The sequence below is a fragment of the Equus asinus genome, chromosome 10, assembly GCF_041296235.1.
Source record: "Equus asinus isolate D_3611 breed Donkey chromosome 10, EquAss-T2T_v2, whole genome shotgun sequence".
In the NCBI taxonomy this organism is placed as follows: domain Eukaryota; kingdom Metazoa; phylum Chordata; class Mammalia; order Perissodactyla; family Equidae; genus Equus; species Equus asinus.
This window is the reverse complement of record NC_091799.1, coordinates 87,457,529-87,473,046: the sequence shown is the minus strand read 5'-3', so window position 1 is coordinate 87,473,046 and position 15,518 is coordinate 87,457,529.

The window sequence follows — 15,518 nt, the reverse complement described above, 5'->3', positions numbered from 1 at the left end:
AAATATGGCATCATATGCTCTTAGATCAGCCACCTCTGCTTCCCCTCACGCTTTCAGTTGCACATCTTCTCCATCTCCCAAATTGTTCCATTCTTGCATAATTTGGATTCTATTTTCAGAAGTTTCTACTCAGTATGGGAGTCTTTGCCCAAGAAGAAAAATAGATTTTGTTAACGTTACAGGTTCACAAGCCCCAGACTGCTTCATCCCTCTGCAACCTTTCCACACTCCCTGTACACTCATCTTAGTGCTTGTAAAATCCCTCATGATGTGACCTCGCCTCGAAGAGGCCCATCACCCTTTCCTGTCAATAGCATTTGACAACCCCGTAGTTGTCTGGTTTTCATTCCTCCCACACAGTTACTGGTATCACATCGTTCTGGCAGCTCTTTGTGGTTTCTAACTACCCCTTCACATCTGGAGAGTTGGTTGGATACTTTTTCACCTAGATGTTGTCGGCGGGTTATTGGTTTTGCTGTCCTGGCTGTCCAACCTCATTTTGTATGAGAATTTGGAGAGAAATGGAAGGAGAAAAGGGAACTGTGTAGCCCCCGTCACCTTCTTTCTCTAAATCCTTGATGTATTTTAAACCAGCTCCTAATAGGTTTTCACTTCTCCAAACTGCTAAGTATGCTTTTGTCAGAATATCCACTGACATGCATGTACTATTTGCTATGGTAAATTTTAGACCTCTAATGATTTTACATATTAGCAGTGTTTGACATAACTGATCACTTCCTCCTATTGAAAGTTTTTCACTTGAATTCATTTTTTGTATTTGTTGTTGTGTTTTACCTCCTTCATAGGCCACTCCTTCTCACCTTCACTTGCTTATTCTGTCTCTTCCTGATATCTTAAATCTTGAGAACCAATGGCTCAATACATTATCCTCTTTGTGTCTTTCCTTCCTTTGTGACATCTTTCAATCTCCTAGCTTTAAATAAAAGCTGTGCATTGAAGATGTTGACTATTACGTCTCTGATTCTGACTTCTCTTCCTGAACTTTGTCTATCCAACTGTTTACGTGATCACTCATCTTGGATGCTAATAAACATTTCAAACGTATAAATCCAAACTTAACTCACAGTAGATCTCTCCAAACCACCTAAGTCACTCTGTTTCTATCATTGGAAATTCTGTCCTTCAAGTCTTTAATCCCAAAGACCTTTGAGTTTTCTGTTTCATACCTCAACATCCAGCTGATGTGCAAGTCTGGTTGACCCAACCCATAATATATGGCCAGAAGACATTTGCATTTTACCTTTCTTCTGAGGCTACATTATCTCTTGGATCCTTCTTGATCTAACTGCTTACTTCCTTGTTGTCCTGAAAGTTGTTCTCAACAAAATAGCCAGATGGGTAAAGGTTAAGCATCACTCATGCCAAGGCATTCATCTTCTCAAAAAGCTCCAAAAAGTTCCCTGTCACTAACTTCCTTAAAATGCTCTACAAAGCCACCCATAAACTAGCCTCGTCTACCTCCATTATCTTAAAACCTAGCACCTTCAAATTTGCTGGCTGCACTCCAGCTACATTGGCCTCCTTATTTATACAAGAACAAAGAACACAAAACTTTACATGAGTGAACAAATACATACATAATACTTTTTGAGCTTTTATTATATATTATATACCCTTTAAACAATCGTATCATGTACCTATTATGAACAAATTTTATATTTCTAAGGAATGAAATATATCAAAGATTTATTTAACTCACTAATGATGAAACCACCAGGATAGCAGAAAACTGTTCAAAGAGCATTTCAAAAATTAGATATTTATAGGCAATGAAGAAGGAATGTTGGCATAAAATTATAAAGTTAGATACAAACCTTTAAAATCCTTCAGGAAATAATAACTCTAAAATATGTGTTTTTTTTTAAACACAGCGTGAATTTCTAATGAGTAGAAACTTCCATTTTAACATGTATCTGCAAAGAATAAATTGTACAGAGAATCGTAACCCTAGAGAATTAAATTATCCTTGGATTCACCTATTAGACAAGGCTCCAAGATGATACTGAAAGGTCACCCAACTACCTTTTTGCCTTAACTTCAAGTTATTAAAATATTTCTTAGCAAGAAGTTCTCTTTATGCACATTTTAATGGTGTAGAAACTGAGGCATAGAGAGACTGAATAACTTGCCCAACATCACATATTTAGGAAGGGTCAGAGCCAAGGTTTGAACCCACACAATGTAGCTCCAAAGACATTTCTCTTAATAACTACTCTAAGCGAATATAATTTTGCAACGATAAGGCAGCATCACTGAATAAGTCAAGTCAGGATAAGCTGAGGGAACAAACAAACCTGCAAAACATAGTGGTTTAGAGAACAAGTTTCTTTCTTTTCCATGTAGCTGTTTAGGGCAGACCATGTTGATCTTAAAGTCACTTGAGTTGTTGCCCCTCCAGTTATCTGGAAGCATGGAAGGCCATGGGGAGTGTGTCTGTGAGATTTTTATGCACCAGTCAAAGCACACATTACTACAACTATTTAATCAGATAAAAATTAGTGAAATTAGTGATGTGGCCTTATCTCATTGCAGATACCGGAGAAATATAGTTTCCCTTTGTGTGCAAAGTGGGACATGGTGGTGGATATTGTTTAACAGCTCATAGTCTTGATTATACTTACACATATTGACTTAAAACTCACTATTTAGATTAATATAAGGTTAACATCTTTCCATGTTCATAATATTCATAAATAAGTATAGTCAGGCATCTCTTAACAGTCAGCATATGTTGTAAGAAACGCATCGTTAGGCAATGTCATCATTGTGTGAACATCAATAGAGTGTACTTACACAAACCTAGATGGTAGGGACTGCTACACACCTAGGCTACATGGTACCAATCTTATGGGACCACCATCATTTATGTGGTCTGTTGTTGACTGAAATTGCGCAGTGTGTGATTGTATATTTATATTAGTTTTAATGTTTTATGGTGTTTTATTATTTCAAAGAGCTATAGTTTTTAAATTATTTTCCTGCTTTTGATTAATTATGTTTCTTCTGGATCTTATTACTCTAAAAGTGCTACAGTGAATATCCCCATAGCTAAATATTTTAACACATTCTTAAATATGTTCAGTATTTTTTTAAATTTGATATTGTTGGGCAAATAGTATACATATTTATATTTTGCATTTTGTCAAATTATATTCTTACTAATAAAGCAAGAATGTTCCTCTTTTATTATGTCCTCATTGAAACTACCTGGAATAATTTTTAAATGGTTTTTATATCAGTGATTTAATTCTTTATCTTAATGGCTGCAATTGTTTTTATTCTCACTTCTATTTCTTTATAGATATTTTATGAGTAATTTAATATTCTGTCAACTTAAGTGTTATGAAATCCAAAAAAAGATACCATATACAAAACATAAAAAATAAATATTTTTTGTAGTCAATAAATTTTATTAATATTATTTAAATTTAATCACAAAAATGTAAAAATTATTTTCATAACTATCAGTATAAATTTCTCTAGTGAATTACCTTAATGGTCCCAGTTCTTTATCTCCCCTTGTATCCATGACCTTTGCCATATAATTTTGCGGTATGTGGCAGATTTTATTTTCCAAAGATGTTCATCCACAATAATATTATCTATTTTCCATACTCTAGTACAATGTGATTTTGCCTCCTCCCATCCAAAGGTATAGTCTAAGGGCCAGAAAACTTCATGGAGCTTCTGCCTAGATCTCTTAGGATGCCTTCTCTGGAGGAAGAAAACACTGTGTAGAAATATGACTACTCTGGGACCATCAGGCATGAGTGGTCATATCTAGGCATTCTGGTTAATAGTGCTAGCTGAGAACAAAACTGAAGCCATTTCAGCCCAAATGCCAGAGAGATTAGTGCAGCGAACTTGGAACCTCTGCACCAGCCTATCCACTAGCTGAGAACCACTCAATGACAACCGTATTCAATGCCAGGAAAAGCAAGAGAATTACCCAACCAATCTAACCTGTAGTTCAGACATTCAGAATCTATAACAAGTAATAAAATGTTTGTTGTGTGATTGGGGCTAGTTTGTTGCAAAGCTGTGGCAAGTGGAACACAATACTCCCTCTGACTCCATTTTATTCGTCTGATCAATGTGTTGTTGATAGACATAATGCAAGAAAATGTTTGGCAAGCACTTATATATTCCTGCTTGTTTTCTTGTTCTTCTATCATCCCGATTAGAAGGATGTGACTGGGTTAGCCCGCTGTTTTCAGCAGGGTAATGAAGAACACAGTCAGCAGAGTTGGTGTAAATCTTAGCAGGTAAGTCCAGCCCTAGGCAAGGAGCAGACACATAAGTGAGCCCAGCATCCCACCGACCCTTGAGCAAGCCCAGCCAAAACTGGCAGAGGGCCATCAGGATCACCTGAACTCCAGCCAATGCACAGATGTGTTTTGTTTTGTAATCCAGCAATACCTGACTGATTCATACTCCAAAAAGATTTCTCACTAAACAAATGGAACTATTTGAATTCAAAGAGTTTGCTGTGCTATTCTTTATATTCCACATACTCATTTGAACATAATAAAACCTATTAAAATTTGTGTAACTCAACTTACAGTGTCTTATATTGCTGTGAATTCCATTTTAAATACCTATATTTTTCTCCAGTTTTAAGAGCAAGTAAATGTATATGTATAGTTATGTCTAGGTATTATTCAAACAATAGCAATGCATGTTTACAAATATAGTTAAATGATATTTAGGATATACAGACAGCGTTAGCGAATTATTCTTGATAATGTCGAGCAACAGAAGTCAGTGAAAACTGTAATCCAATCAGTGTACTATGTAAAGAAATGGTAAGATTCACTGAAATTTGCAAAAGATTGTCATAATAAATAGAATCTAAATACAGCTTGTGTGTAACAAATATTCTATTTAGAGGGAGAGATAGAACTTAGAGCTAAAAGATTTTAGTTTAATCTTCATTATGGATGAGATAGGAGCAATTTTGGCAAGTTATATAGCATAGCTTTATTTTCTTATTACCTTCTATCATACCTTTTTCCCCCCACTGTGTGTACTTTTATGTGTGTGTGATGAAGATGAACCAGTAAAGACAGTAAAGTAGGCACAAGTCCACTGAAGGTAAAACGCACGTTATTAAGGAAAGCGATGATCTGATTGAGAAACTGCTTCTCCTCAGTAATGAAGCTCTTGCATGTCATTTGTCTTTCAAGATTCCTGTTTCATAGATTTATTGAAAAAGAAAAAGAGTCTCAGGATCTGTCACTCTATATTGACACCCTAGAATTACAGGAGAAATCTTGACTCAAAGTGAGAGCTGCTATTGAAGTCACCTTTACCCATATACTATATGAGGTAGGCATCTCTCTCCTCCAGCATCTTCTCGTTCTCCTCAGCATCAGCCAATCAGCCAAAGTGTTCTTAAAAGCTGCATAAGTGGAGATATTTTTCCTTCTTCAGCAGATACACCTTGTGAAGATATCTAGAGTTAGTAGTGTAGCAACCTCAGACTTAGCAAAATGAATTTATGTTTCCACTAAGTTTGTGTTCTTGTTGATCCAATTCTTTAAAGTTTCAAATGTTTAACGAGATTGATAAGCCTATTAAGCGTCAACTACAAATCCACTTGCATGAATCAGTGTATTATATTGCAATCTAGAATAAAGTTTTCTTACCAGACTACACACTACAGGATAATGTAAATATCTACTGTGAAAGAGACTAGGCTAGAAATTAATGTACATGGTTAAAAAATTAAAAAGCAAAGGCTTAGTAGTTTCTACCTTGCCATGATTCCAAGCAATTCTTTTCAATGTTTAAAAATCCACTTGGGACGATTAAAACCTAATTTAAAAATTATCTTAGTACGTTTGGGCTGCTATAAAAAAACCCATAGACTGGATGGCTCATAAACAGCAAATATATTTCTCACCACTCTGGAGGCTAGAAAGCCCAAGATCAAGGTGTCTGATGAGAGCTCGCTTCCTGGTTCATAGAGGACGCATCATTACTATAACCTCACACGGTGCAACGAGGAAAGGATCTTTCTGGGTTCTCTCTTAAAAAGGCACTAGTCTCATTCAAGAGTGCTCTGCCCTCAGTGACCACATGCACCTCCTAAAGGCCCCACTTTCTTTGGTGTACAGACCATACATTGTTTATGATACCAGCTATCCATGCTAAGTTAATTTCCTTGCAGTCCTCAATTTGCATTCTTCTACTCTTATTCCTGCATTTATAAATCATTAACCTGATTGCAGTGTCTTTCTTAGAGCTTTTCTGACAGTAATATCACAGGAGAAATTCTATAATCTGCTGTTCTAAAATTTATTCTATTAGTGAGTTCGGCTTCCCTAGAGAAGCTTCCTAAATGGAACCTGGATGGCAGCTACACTTTTCCCAAAATTGTTTCCTCAATTTATTGTATTTCAATATATTAATATTTATATTAATTTTATAATCAATATAAATTTTAGACCAATATTTAGCAATGTATTCTTCCCTATATACTTTTTTTAATATCTCCTAGATTATTGTATGTATTCAGCCATTTTTTGGGAACCTGTGCTTTACAGCCATATTTTCTGGTGATGAGGCTGTCCATTTAAAAAACAGAGGAAACAAACTCAAATGTATAAATGAAAAACTCTGCCCAAGTTATTTGGATGTTTAGCCAGGGCAAAGATCTAGATTTCTGTTTCATTTCCCTCTGATGCTTCTCACCTCAGAAAAGAGAATGTAGACAGAGAAACAGAGAAACTCAATAAGAAAGAAAAATGAATAAAAGGCTTAGAGACTCTTTACTAGGACACATTTACCCATTTCCTCCCAATTTTTCATTATATAATATGTATTAACCACCACCATGTTTTGGTCTTGATTCTTTTTCAGTACCATCTTACTTTAATAGCATGAATTTGGGAACCACTGTAATTTTTTTCCCTTCATCAACCAGCACATGTTATAATGGTCATGTTAGTCCTAAACATAGCATGCTATGGCTTAAAAGAACTCATATTTTTACTTTTACAGGCAATACTGTGCCCCCATGTATTTAAACTTACACTACTAAAATGACCACATAATTACCTGATTGATTTTGCAGCACTGGGCATCAGTGAAAGAAAAATATTTGATTGCTCTGTGGCTAAATTGATTTTGATTTCTAGATTTGCTACAGTCTCAAATCTGCTTAATGTTCTTCCATCATTTGACTATTGTATAATTTCTACAGAGAGATTTATTTTGAATTTAGAGGCCAAAAGTTCTTTCCACATCATTTCTTCGTGTAGAAATTTAGACTCTGACTCATTTGCTTTGGGATGGATAAATCGTTGTACATAGAATCATGAAACACGTCATCTATTGACTCCAGAATGTAGCCAAAGGACACAAGCTATTTTGTCAGAAAATAAATAAAATGGTGAGTGCTTGAATTTTACTGACCTCTTTGTTATCAGAAGATAAATATCTGTTATTGAATTCTTTACTCCACTTTTCCTTTACTAAGTTGTAATGAAATAATTATAAAAAACCATAAGTATTCTGTGTATAATTACAGTGTCTTTAAAGACTAAGTAGGTATTTCTGAAGACGAAAATAATTTGACGATTTTTAACATATGCTCTGATTTAATCTTGACTACCCTGCATTGAGGATTGCACAATGAGGGAACATCTGTGTTTGGAAAATTTATTACTTTTCCACAAGTCAACAATATTCAAAACAGAAATATTTTGCATATTGTACATTCAACTAAACAAGCCGTCATTCTGTGCTTCCTTGACACTCATCACAAAATGAAATCATTTTGTTTTCTTAAAATCAAACAATCATTGTAATTGTAGACTAGTTTATGACTATCTTCATCAAAACTGTGAGTATATTAATTCTTCAGTATATAAGCAACTTTTCAGAAAGTGATTACATTGTTTCAAATATAATAAGCAGAAATGGCATTTCAACAGGAAATAAGCCTTGTTTTTTTCCCCTCAAAACAAAAATAATGCTTTCTGATTCTCATTATAGATATGGAATTGTATGTACAAAAGAAATGGGTATCCTTTCTTTCTTTACATGCATACTTCATCATTTCAGTCCCACAAACTTCTGAGTTCATTTTTGAGGCTAGGAGTATTTGCATACCTTTTGGAAGTTAAACTTTATACCTGCATGCTTATTATGTATATGTTCAAGTAATTGTTCAATTACTTAAACCTAGTTTATACAAGGGTTTTTAGAACTATAATTACAAAAGCTGTTATATTCGCCAACTCCTCTCACATACATGTCATATTTATAGGGCACAGCCTTCTCTAACCCTATTTTAGATAAGAAAAAAAAAAACTGAGGTTCAGGTACTCAATTAATAAATGTGAGATCCAAGATTTGGAAATAATCTGATGTTTGTTCCACTAGACCACACTGCTTTCATCATCTCTATCAGTGAAGGTTATGGAATAATATTGCAGAATGGAAGGCATATCAACAACTACAACGACTACACTCATTTATTCATTGCTGTTTTGTGTCAGGCACTTTGACTCAGCAACTTGCCTATCAATCCTACAATTGTAAAAAAGAAAAAAATCAACATAGTAAAAGTTAAGTAAACCTGCCCAAGGCATTTTTAAATAAAAGAACATTGGGTTCCACTATCCGCAGAGTTCAAGTTAATTCTTCATACAGTAAATTTAATTACCTAGAATGCTATAGGGGGTATGAGAAATCTTGGTTAATTACTATACTTTCTAGAGAATATGGGGATTAGCCATTTGAAAAGTCTTGGAGCATAATAAAATTAGCTCAGTGCTAAACATATTATTATTCCTTCAAAGACTCAGAAAGTACACTGGAGTCTTGCAGCTCCTCGGAGTTATCATTAGGAACATAAATTATCGCCATTCAGCATGTATGGGTTTGAGCAGACCAAGAGAATTGAGGGAGGTAGAATTCTAAATGAACTGACTTTTACTGGAGATAGTTGAGTGTTAATCAGCAGGCCTCTAGGGTACTATTTAACACATTTCTGTTGCAATGGTGAAGAAGACCTCAGCAACTCATTAAAGACAGTGTAGTTTTCTAAGTATAAAAATTACTGCCAAGGTAAACTTGCAAGCTAAAAAAATACATGAGTCATTATTATTACACCTACTACCATTTGGACAGCATAAAATATGTACCAATATTATTTACCATTTAAGTCCTTATAAAATTATACACTGGAAAAATATAGGTCCATTACATCTCACACTTTTGAAGCCTGTTACACTTGGGATGTATCTCTATCTTTATCTCTAACTCTATCTCTATATCTAGGTCTATCTGTAGACACATCGATTTACAGATAGATCTAGATAGAGATTATTTATCTTCTATCTCTATTTATATATAAATAAATATAGATGAGAGATAAATATAGCTATAGCTACATAGTATAGATATGTTTTCTTTGTGGAAATAGTTGTCATTTAGTAAACCATCACTCCAGGTAAGTGAAGTGCTGCATTTTGTCAACGTAATAGGAAAAAGAACTGGAAATTCAAAGCCTTCTTTTTAGTCTTTTGGTAAATAGCTAAAGATATTTCATTATATAAACTAATCAATTGTATCATATATATGGGAAACTATTTTTTTCGTCGTTAAAGGCCTCAATTTATAATACACTTAAAAACAAATTCAAATATAAAAAGGAGAAAAGAGCAATAGTAATGTCTGATATTTATTGACTTTTCCACATACACTTTATATACACTAAATTAATTTAAATTTTATAACTACCTTTCAGGTAGGCAAAATAACTCCCAATCTCTTTTGCTAGTGGAGGTAACTGGATGCAGAGAATTTTAGTAACTCTCCTACAGGTGCCTATTTCAAATGAGTAGAGGGGAAAAAATTGTAAATAAAAGCAATCGTAAATTAAAGAAAATATAAATAAAAATGAAAATTGTAAGCAAAATCACTAATGGGAAGCAGAAAATTGTGGAGAGGGAAACTAATAAAAAAAAAAAGATTTAGTAGCAAGAAAAATCTATTGCTTGTGTGGGTTTCATTCATTTCACTCCTAGACCCTCAATGAACAAAGGACAGCACATCTTTCTCTCCTCCCATCAGGATGCCCATTCCCTGCCCGCCTGACTCCCTAGGGCTTCTTTATTGCCCTTTTTGCCAGCTCTTGTTACATCCCAGCCGTGGTACAGCAAAGCTTGCTGTGGAGACCGGAACTTCAGCCTGCAGATTCAGGAACCATTTTCTGCTTTGGTATTCATTTGAAAAAGGAAAAATTGCCCTCATCAAAAAGCTGATGGGGAGAAGACTATACTGGAATCACACACATAAACACTGTGAGATGTGATCTGAGCACATTAGGTACTCTAATTTTTTCTTTTCTATTATTAGCCATAATGCTTATATTTCCCATCATTTTTATCTCCATCCTGTTTTCCTACATTGGGAAAACATCACAAATGCAAGTTTCCCTAGTGTCAGTTCTATCTTTAATATACTAAATGCTATTTAAATCCTGCTTTTGCATTTACAGTTTATTTTAAATCATTTTTTATCTCATTCATCGCCCTTTTCACGAGATCTTTTTTTTCAATAGCTTAGCCATTTGTTTCCTTTGATTTTTAGCTCCTGTTTTAGAGATACATCTTCTGATCTGTTGATAATACTAAAAATAATGGCTAACATTTATTTAGAAATCACCGTTTGCCAGACACAGTGCTGAACAAGGGCTCATTTAATCTGCACAACCATATGAAGTACTAGAACATGTTCATTTCATAGATGGCGCCAAGAGATCTAGTAAATTGTCTAAGGTCATAGTGTGAAATTGTATGATCTGAGCTGGTTCAACTTAGGCCATCTGAGTAGAGTCCATGATTTTAACCACTGTGGACAAATGCAAGATTGCTTTAAAATATATTACTTCTTGTAATAATTCATTTCCAAATGTCTGCATCTCTATGGCGAATCCTTTTTCTACAGTTTTGTTGGTCTGATTTTGTTGATCTTGTTTTCTGTTTATCACCAAAGAAAGGTGCAGTCTATCAAAACTGTTTCTGTTTCGTTTATCCTATAATTCATCCCTGTTTTTTTTAAGTCTTCTCTTTCTGTATATAGAAGCCAACGTATCGCTGAACTGTGATGGATGTTTTCTTGCACTTGTTAATTGATTTACCTTAAAGCTGCAAAATTAAACTTGCCATTGTGCACAGTTATTAGGAATATTTCTGTTTCAGCCCAAACAAATGCATCCAGGAAGTAATGCAGTTTCACTAAATGTGAAAATGAAAATAATTTATATATTTGAGTATATATATGAATATTTTAGCATACAAAATGGCCACTAATGTTTGTTAAAAAGCACTTTTTAATATCAACATAAAATGACTCCACCCTTAATACATGCTACATTGTATTCCGCTCATATTTCTACATTTAATTCTGTCAGTATTACCTTCCTTAAGAAAAAATTATTTCATATTATCTAAAAAGATTCAGGACTTTTATGTAACTTGATACATTTATTTATACTTCAATAAGTATCTGTTGAATTACTGCTGCTTTTAACACAAACACTGAATTTAATCTATAAAAAAATTTGACTTATTACTCACTCTCCATCATTTTATGTCAGTTGGTGACACCGTATTTTTGCTTTGGAAAGAAAATTTTACTTTTATTTGAAAAAAAGTATTTGCATTTTGTTTTGCAAAATGTGTTTTTAAAGTTTTTTTGAAAGGGTATAGACACAATAGCTTTCTGTTTGACAAAATAATTTCATCTTTCTATGGAATAAGTGAGCTTATTTTAAAAAGTTTATTACAGGTGGCATTACTTTGATGAGCATTAACCAGGTGTATTTGAAAAGAAAATACACAAAGTATGCTTAATTATCTCTATTAAACAACTAAACATTAATGCAAACTTCATTATTTCAACAATAGATATTGAACGTCTACACTGCCCCTGGGACCGTTTAGATGCTGGAGACGCAGGGTGGAGGTAGGGCAGAGATAGTAAACATTTTCATGCTAAGTAGTAATCTAGAATTATATACACATATATTTTTTCCTTTTTTTCTGATAAAATACACATAATATAAAATTTTCTGTCTTTAAACATTTTTTAAGTATACAGTTCAGTGGCATTAAGCACATCCATATTGTTGTGCAGGCATCACCACCATCCACCTCCAGAACTCTTTTCATCTTGCAAAACTAAAACTCTATACCTATCATACAATAACTCCCTATTACCCTTCCCCTTAGCTCTTGGCAACTACCATTCTACTTTCTGTCTCTATAATTTTGATTAAGTGTCTCATGTAAGTGTAACCATAGAGTATATGTCTTTTTGTGATACATCTTTTTGTGACTGGCTTATTTCACTTAGCGTAATGTGTTCAAGTTTCATCCATGCCGTATCATATGTGAGAATTTTCTTCCCTTTTAAGGATGAATAATATCCATTGCATGTGTATACACATTTTGGTTCATCTGTCAAGTCACACTTGCATTGCTTCCACACTTTAGCTATTGTGAATAATGCTGCTATGAACACGGGTGTAAAAATATCTCTTTGAGACCATACTTTCAATTATTTTGAGTATATACCAGTAATGGAATTGCTGGATTATTTGGTAATTCTATTTTTAATTTTTTAAGGAACTGCCATACTGTTTCCCACAGCAGCATATGATTTTACATTACCCCCAACAATGTTCAAGGGTTCCAGTTTCTCCACATGCTTGCCATTTTCTGTTTTTTTGATAGTAGTCTTTCTAATAGATCTTAGGTTGTATGTTATTATAGTTTCGATTTGCATTTCCCTAATGATTAGTGATGTTGACCACCTATTTTTATAATTTTCCTGAAGTACAATTTGTCTATTTTTCTTTTTGTTTCCAGGGCCTTCAATACCATAGCCAAGAAATCACCGCCAAATCCAATGCCATGAAGTTTTGCCCTGTTTTTCCTTTTAAGGATTTTATAGTTTTATGTCTTACATTTAGATCATGAATCCATTTTTAATTAGTTTTTGTATATGTTATAGGTAAGGGTCCAACTTCACTCTTTTGCATGTGGGTATCCAGTTTTCCCAGCACTATTTGTTGAAAAGACTGTCTTGCCCCCACTTGCAGCCTTGGAAACCTTATTGAAAATCATTTGAAAGTATATGCAAGAGTTTATTTCTGGACTCCTTATTCGATTCCACTGGTCTAAATGTCTGTCATTATCCAGTTCATTCTGTTTTGGTTACTGTAGCTTAGAATTAAGTTTTTGAAATCATGAAGTATGATCTTCTGGCTTTGTTTTCTTCAGGATTGTTAGGTTGTTTGGGAACCCTCAAGATTTTGTATAAATTTTAGGATGGGTTTTTTTTAATTCTGCAAAAAATGTCATTGGAAATTTAGCAGAGATTGCATTAAACCCATAAATCGCTTTTTTAATGTTGACATCTTAACAATGTTAAACTTTCAAATCTATGAACATAGGATGTCTGGCCATTTGTTTATGTCTTCTTTAACTTCTTTCAGGTTTTCTTTTGTAGTTTTCATTATGCAAGTCCTTTATCTCCTTGGTTAGGTTAATTCCTATGTATTTTATTCTGATAAAGATAAATTGGAATTGTAAATGGAATTTACAGGTACAATGGAATTTATATTCTATTGTAAGTGGAATTGTTTTCTTAATTTTCTTTACAGATTTCTCATTAGTATATAGAAATGCAACTGATTTTGTGTATTGATTTTGTATCCTGCTAATTTGCTGAATTCATTCATTTTTCTAGCAGTTTTTCTGTGGAATGTTTCGGGTTTTCTACAAGCAAGATACTATTGTCTGCAATCAGAGACGGTTTTACTTCTCTATGTACAATTTGGATGCCCTTTATATCTTTTTCTTGCCTACGAGTATGATCTTTGCTGTGGGTATTTTAAATATGATATTTATTATGTTGAGGTAGTTTTCTTCTATTCCTACATGAGTGAGTGTTTCTATCATAAAAGAGTAGCAAATTTTGTCAAATGATTCTTCTACGTTAATTGACATGGTCATTTTTTTTCCTTCTTTTTGTTAATGTCATTTATAACATTGATCAATTTTTCATGTATTAAAATATCATTGCATTCCAGGAATAAATCCTTTGGTATATAACATTTTTAACACATTACTGAATTTGGTTTGCAGTATTTTGTTGAGGATTTTTGCATTAGTGGTCACTGGGGATATTGGCATGTGGCTTTATATATAGTAGGTCCTTGCCTGGCTTTGGTGTCACGGCAATGCTGGTCTCCTACAATGAGTTAGTGAGTGTTTCCAATTCTTGAATTTTTTTGAAAAATTTGAGAAATATTGTTGTTGGTTCTTCTTTAAATATTTCATAGAATACACCAGTGAAGCTCATAGACCCAGGGCTTTAATTGTGGGGGGGAAATTTTTATTAATGACTCAATCTCCTTACTGGTTATAAGTCTATTCAGAATTTCTATTTATTTGTGGTGTAGTCTTGGTAGGTTTTGTGTTTTTAGAATTTGCTGATTTTATCTAAGTTATCCAATTTGTTGGCATACAATTGCCTATAGTACTCTCTTACAAATCTTTTTTATTTCTGTGGAAGTAGTAGAAAAGTCCTCACTTTCAGGTTTGATTTTGCTAATTTGAGTCTTAACTCTTTTTTTGGTTTATCAGGCTAAAGTTCTGTCAATTTTATTGATCTTTCTACACAAATTATAGCCATACATTTCCCCTTTATCAAAGTTTCACTGTGTCCCATAAGTTTTAATGAATTGTTTTTCATTTACACTCGTAAGTATTTTCTAATATCCCTTGTGATTTCTTATTTTATCTATAGCTTATTTAAGAGTATGTTGTTTGTGGCTAGTCTGGTGGTGCAGCGGTTAAATTCACATGCTCTGCTTCAGTGGCCCAGGGTTTGCTGGTTCAGATCCCAGGCACAGACCTATACACTGCTTATCAAACCATGCTGTGGCAGGAATCCCACATATAAAAAGTAGAGGAAGGTGAGCACAGATGTTAACTAGGGCCAATCTTCCTCAGCAAAAAGAGGAGAATTGGTGGCAGATGTTAGCTCAGGGCTAATTTTCCTCAGAGGAAAAAAATTAAAAGGAGTATGTTGTTCAACTTTCACAAATTTATATTGTGTAAATTTTCTTTATGTTATTGATTTCTAATTCAATCTCATGTTGTTTGGAGAACATACTTTGTATTACATCTGTCTTTTAAAATACATTGAGACTGAATTTGTGCCCTAGTATAACTTAGAAAATATCCCAGGTACACTTGAGAAGAATCTGTATTCTGTTGTTTGGTAGAGTATACTCTATATGTCTGCTCAATCTAGTTGACATATTGAGTTGTTAAAGTCCTTTATTTCCTTACTTACCTTTTGTCTGGTAGTTCTATACATGAGTAAAATTGAGGTATTGGAGTCTACAATTCTTATTGTAAAACTGTCTATTTTCAATTATGTCAGTTTCTGCATCATACATGTTGATG